This window comes from Heliangelus exortis, chromosome 1, assembly GCF_036169615.1.
Source record: "Heliangelus exortis chromosome 1, bHelExo1.hap1, whole genome shotgun sequence".
Classification (NCBI taxonomy): Eukaryota; Metazoa; Chordata; class Aves; order Apodiformes; family Trochilidae; genus Heliangelus; species Heliangelus exortis.
The window spans coordinates 124,306,126-124,312,125 of NC_092422.1; the positions used below are offsets into that span (position 1 = coordinate 124,306,126).

Consider the following 6,000-nt stretch of genomic DNA (forward strand, 5'->3'; position numbering starts at 1 on the left):
TGAATCTGGGGACAGAGGGTTGCCCAACAGGATAGGAGCTCAGTGCTCTCTCCTTGCTGAGAAACAGGCACAAGAAGGGCTGTAGAAGCAGAGCAGTTTCTGGCAGTGTGCCTTGGAGACAGGTTGTGTCTTGCAAGGATGCTTCTCCCTAACTCTACAGGATGATGGCCCTCAGCTGGGCATGAAGTGCCATAGGAACCTGACATTCATGTAAACGTTTGCACAAGACAGGGATAAGAAGTGATTTATTTGCATTTTTGCTCATTTGAATTAGTGTGCAATTATGGCAAAGAGCTAAGAAGCTGAACTGTGTCAATAATAAACACAGCACAGATACTTCTTCAGCTCTTCCTGTAGAAGTGGGAAGTAGGGCTGATGAGTGCAGCCAGGGTTGAGGCGATAACCCTGAGCTGTGAAATATTTCAGAGGAAAGCAATGGAGCTGGCTGTAGCACTGGCAAATTAATTTCTACCCTCTGGAGAGAGTCACTGACTTCCCCTCTCTGTCTTTAGGCCAGGAATGAGACCCAAACAATGAGATTAGAAACAGATGGAACCACTGTTACGTTAGGAGCTGGAAATCCTGTTTTATTTCAGTTTTAGGAAGAGGAATCAAACATTTTTCAAGTTCATCACATGAGCAAGGCTGCAGTGCTGTGCACAGCTGATGCACATAAGCCTTGCCCAAATACTGTAGGCACTAACAGCAGCTCCCCAGTAACTGAAAGAGGATACAGCTTTAGCAAGAATGTCAAGCATTTGTAGGAGCTGACAGTTTGAAAGGACAACAGCTTTGCCTTGCCAGGTGGCTAAGTTTTCTTGATTGTGTTGACAGGAGGGTAAAGCAGTGCAGTGCACTGCGTAGTTTGTTCCAGTTACCAGGTAAGACTGGTTGGTACTGGCTGAACAGACTGGGCTGTGATTTCAGCTTGCCTCTTACCAACTTTTATCATCATTCACTTCTTTTTTCCTTTCTTTTCAAATTGCAAAGAACATCTTCCTTAAACAGCTCCTTTCTACCTCTGTGCTCTGAGATACTGGCATCCTGCAATGGCTATGAAGCTACAGTGCAAGCACTGGCATCTGTCAATCAAGTAAAAAGAGTGGAGCAGCAAGATCTTAACAGTAGGTACAGGACATACAAGTGAGACTTAGAAAAGCTGTCCAGCAGGATGTGGAATAAGGGCTGTAAGCCTGAGAGCTCAAAGGGAAGGAGAAGCAGGGCCATCCGACACAGGAGGCACTGCTAATTGCAGTGGAATTGCTAATGCTGGAAAAAGCCTCTGTGCTTTGGTAGACTCAGGAAGAAAAATGTGTTAGGAACTGAGCAAGCAGGCAAAGAAGACATGGCCACTTCCCTTTCTGCACCTCACTTATCTCTTTTGGCCCAACTATTGTGTGGACAGGAGGTCTGCACAGCCTCTTTTCTTTATGAGGGCTATCTAGGAGAGCAATGGGAGGGCTGTGCCAATCTCTGAAATGCTCCGTGTCATGTTGGGAATAGGCAATTCAATTGCTTTTGGGGGCCAGAACCTTTCTTGCCATCATGCTTGTCAACTGGGTCCTTCTTCATCCTGTCTTTGCCAGCATAGTTGTTGAGTGCATTTGTCCAAGTATGTAGGACACTGCTGCTGAATCTGTGGGCTCAGGGAGAGATCAGGTAGGGAGATGAACTGAAACAATGAGCACTGCACTAAAATAATCTCACAAGAGTGGAGCAGTGAGTGTCAGATAACCTGGTGGTGGAATTCTCCACCCACCGCAGAGGGACTGGAGGAGAAGGAGGCAAAAAACCCCACAAAAAAGTGAGGAATGCTCTTCCAAGGCAGTGGCTGCTAAAGTGGGTCCTGATGTCTAGAACGCTGGCTGAGTGTCAGTGGGGAATAAGGTATTAAAATTATGACTTCTTTTTAATTTACAGTAATCTCAGTATCTTCTCTGTATTGATAGGGATTGCATGCATGTAACAGCCAGGATCTTCCTTCATCTTTTTAGATTTTCACTAATAAAAGGTGATGATCCTTTTATGGTGTGTCAGCCCTCCTCAGCATGTTGCTGACTGATGCTACTGAACTGGGCCTTCTGCAGTAATGCTTGGACTGGGCTTGATTCCTGTTTCTAGCCTTTTATCTTCTTGATTTTCAAATTAATTGCATAAAAGGTCTGCAGATTTGTCTTTGCACAGTCTGAGCTCTCTGAATGCTGTGAGCTGAGGCTCACTGATAGCAGTGAGAGAGGAATCAAACCTGCTGTTTATCTCTCTTGGAGAAAGACAAGGCAGAGGAATGTATGTGTGAGGGGAGAGGACTAAGGAGGGAGTAGGGGGAAAAACAGCAGTTTAAGCAGTGTGTGCTGATTCCAGGTTGTTGGAAACATCTTACTCAAAGAGCATATAGGTTTGGTGAGGTCTGTGCTTGCAAATGCTGTAACTACCTGTGCGTATCAACTCGATGTAATCTTTTGTGGAATTAAGAGCAGTAAATGATCAACTTAGATTTTCTAGATTGTCTGGAGGTTAAATTTCTTTAAATCCCTTTGGGTGGAGGTAAAGCAAGTGCATAGCATGAGCTCTGTGCTGTGACCTGTAACAGGATCTTGCTGGAATACACTGGCACGGGTGGCCTTCAGGAAGGAAAGCAGATGTTTATTGATATGAGAGGAGTGCAAGGGGGAGTAGAGGGAAGTTTAAAAATTAACAGAAAAACCCTCAGCTTTATACTTCCAAATAGGACCTTTCAACTGTGACTATCAGTAAGAAAATGAAGAGCAGACCTGCCACAAACTGTGTGAAAAGCACATGAAGAGCTGTGACACTGGACCATCCTGAAGTCTGAGCCAAATGAGTTTGAAATTTAGATTGCAACACCCATACTGCTAATATGCATGAGGTGACTGTAGTCCAAAAGTTGTGCAACCCACCAACAACCATAGATGCTGGGAGACACCTCTCAGGTGGGCATGGTGGTGGCCCTGGGAACAGTGTCTGGCAGTCAGACGTGAGGCAGCAGACAGATACAGATAATCAGATGTTCCTTATGAAATGCTGACAGAAAACAAAGAAGTGGAGACAGGAGGCTGCCAAGGGCAGATCAGTATTTTCTAGTGCTCCAGGACAGGATTCAAGTTGTTGGTACTATCATGTATTTAGCGTAAGCTTCTTGTGGATTAATTTCTTCTCAAAAGTATAAATTTTCTCATTATTTTTAGTGGTTATGTGGTTATCATCTACAATACATGGAATCTCAGAGCTGTCTTGTGGGACTAGGTCCAAGTTCTCCACGTATGCAGTGGCAGTGTGATGCCTGAGCTATGGGGGGCCACTGTAGTGCCCTTCAGAAAGAGTATTTCAAATATAGTTAAGCCAGCTTGGGTCTCAATTCATGTTTTGCAGTGTAGATTATACAAAAGGGTGATTTTACAGAGTAGGGAAGCCAGATGTTGAAATCTCACTGACTTTCAGAAAAAAAGTTGTGAACATAACTTGCCTTTGTGCTTTTTTATAAACCTAAGCGTGGAGTTTATGTAGTTCTGCTTTCTTTCTCCCATGCTCATATGATCTCTTTCTGGTGTTAATCAGAACTATTGTTCTCACATGTGCTGGTCCTGCAGGGTGGTGAGTTGCTAATTGAATGGTTCGTGTCATCTGCTTTAAACCATGTACAGTATTCCAAGGGTAACCAGGGATTAGTGCTCTGAAACTGGCTCCCTGTTATCGCCTCTATTTCATGAAATGGGCAGCCCCCTGTCCAAATAAACAGAATTCAAAAAGAAAAATGCTTGTTTTGATGGCTGAGTGTTGGAGATGTATGTACCAGTGCTTGTTTTTCTTTCCCTGGGCATGATGAAACGGTACATCATAGCTGCCTTGTTTTGCTTGGATGTGCTCCTTATTTTCTCTTATATGGACGCAAAATAATAAAAAAGAACTCGAGCCAGATCATATTTGGAAACTTTTCATTTAAAACATGTCCAATTGCACAGATTTGCACCACACGGTAGAAAATATGAACTGCTGATAGTTTAGCTATTTTGATATGCACTCTCATTATTTTTAATTGGCTAGGAAAAAAATCTCTGTGCAGTTAACACTGCCTTCTGCCTATTGGCAGTCAATTAAATGAGACATTTGTACATATTTTTTAAACAACTGGTCTTAAGTGAGTTCACAAGGACATGTTCTTCACTCTAGATAACTTTGCAGTTGGATCCACTACATCTGTTTATACTGTTATTGCATGAATGTGAGTCTCATGTTCTTGGAAGAGGTTGGCATTTGCACTATGAAGGTCCTGTGCTCTTAAGCTCTCAATACAATGCATTGGCTTCTCAGAAAAAAGCTGACATGCTGAAAAGGGAAAAAAGTGTTTCATGCACAAGCTGGCAGATGTAACTTTGCTCATATTAACCCTGGAATGACAGATAATGTTTATAGAATCATAGAACACTGTAAGTAGTAGTTTTATTTATTTATTTATTTTTTATATAACTGATGATTTCCTAATAGTTTTGGGGTTTTTTTGTTTTTTTTTAAGGAATAAGTGGACTTGAGTTTCTTATCCCATTTTAAATTATCTGAACTATTGCAGGTCTTTCTGGAAGCCCGTGGCAACATGGAGTTTTAAGAAAAAATTGTAGCTGCCTAAGATTATCCATACTCTTGAGAATGAACTTGAAACAGGTTCTAGGGTTCTTTATATCATGGAAATGTATTGATTCATGTTCTGTTTGTTTCAAAGTTTCATTCTTCAGAATATCTGTCCATTATGTATTTGGGCAATTTATTCTCTTCTGAGTGTAGTACTTGGAATTTAACTTTTCTGGACTGCATCCTACCTGTCCTGCATTTTTTCAAGGCTGTTTTGAAGTCTCTTTTGTTTCCACTATGGTGTTGGCAACAGTTTACTGCTTATTATCATTTGAAAGGTGTCTTTGCTAGCTTATCAGCCAAAAGGGGAGTGAAAACACAGAATAAGACAAATACACCTGTTTACCATGAAACTTTAGGTAAGGTGATCTTAGAGAATCAAATTACTTGTAGTTAAACTTTGAGTACAGTTTTCCTATTTATTTGCAGCCAGCATACAAGTCTGTCACTTGACAGCATTCCCATGTGTGATCATGGGAATATTGTGTCAGGCAGTATCAAAAGCCTTATTGCAATGGCAATTACAATAAGAATTTCCTAAGTATCTCCACTCTATCTGCTAAAACCACAAGGTGTTTTTTTCTTTGTAACCAAAGGGCTGTTTGCTGTCTGTTTGTTGTTCAGTTCAGTTGGCTATTTATTAAAAATAGAAGCACTGATATAAGCAGGTTTTGCTAGAATTAATAAAATACAAGGATTCCTTCAAAGGCACATTTTTATTAATTTAAAAATAAATTAGGAGTCCGTCAAATAGTTGGGTAAATAAAATTAATCTGCACAACCTAGCCTGCCCTCAAAGCTGGTGGTACTTGAACATACTTGTGATTAAATACTTTTTAACTTTCAGGTTTCTGAGAATACTGGTTGTTTCCTACCAAACTGAAAGGAAGTGCAGCTTTAATGACTGTGTCTGGATAACAGGATGTAACAAGAAAAGTCTAGGTCTAAGTAATTATAAATTCTCTGCTTCAGTGGCATCTTGGAAAATCTCTGAATAAAGTTATGGTTTGCTGCCAGAATTGTATTTCTCTGTTGTTTTGCGGTTTATTTTGCTTTATTTTTTTATTTCAAGTTGTAGAAGAAACAGATGGTCAGTGTGTCTGTCTGTCTATGAAGAGTTCTGTATATATGCAACTTAAGCCCAAATGTATATTCCTGTTAGTTGAATTCAGTATATTCTGCAATACAGCTCAAACCATGAGATATCAGTAGCAATGCATGTTCCTCAGTAACATGAGGTGTGCCTGCTGCTTCTCTCCTAGGGTGGGAAGGTTGATTTAGTGGGACCAATAAACATCATGGTGAGAAATTGTCCACTGTAAACAAGCAAAGTCTCTGAGCAGTTCCTACCTCGGC

At 41.0% G+C, this 6,000-nt stretch overlaps 1 long non-coding RNA gene across 6 annotated transcripts in view; it reads left to right on the forward strand.

The window, feature by feature from the left end:
• Nucleotides 1–5,668, forward strand: part of LOC139806152 (uncharacterized) — a 72,703-nt gene extending 67,035 nt beyond the window's left edge. For all 6 annotated transcript variants that reach the window (XR_011730145.1, XR_011730146.1, XR_011730147.1 and 3 more), the window contains exon 5: nt 5,492–5,668. This is a non-coding gene — a long non-coding RNA (uncharacterized lncRNA). The remainder of the gene's footprint in view (nt 1–5,491) is intronic.
• The last annotated feature ends 332 nt before the right edge of the window (nt 5,669–6,000 follow it).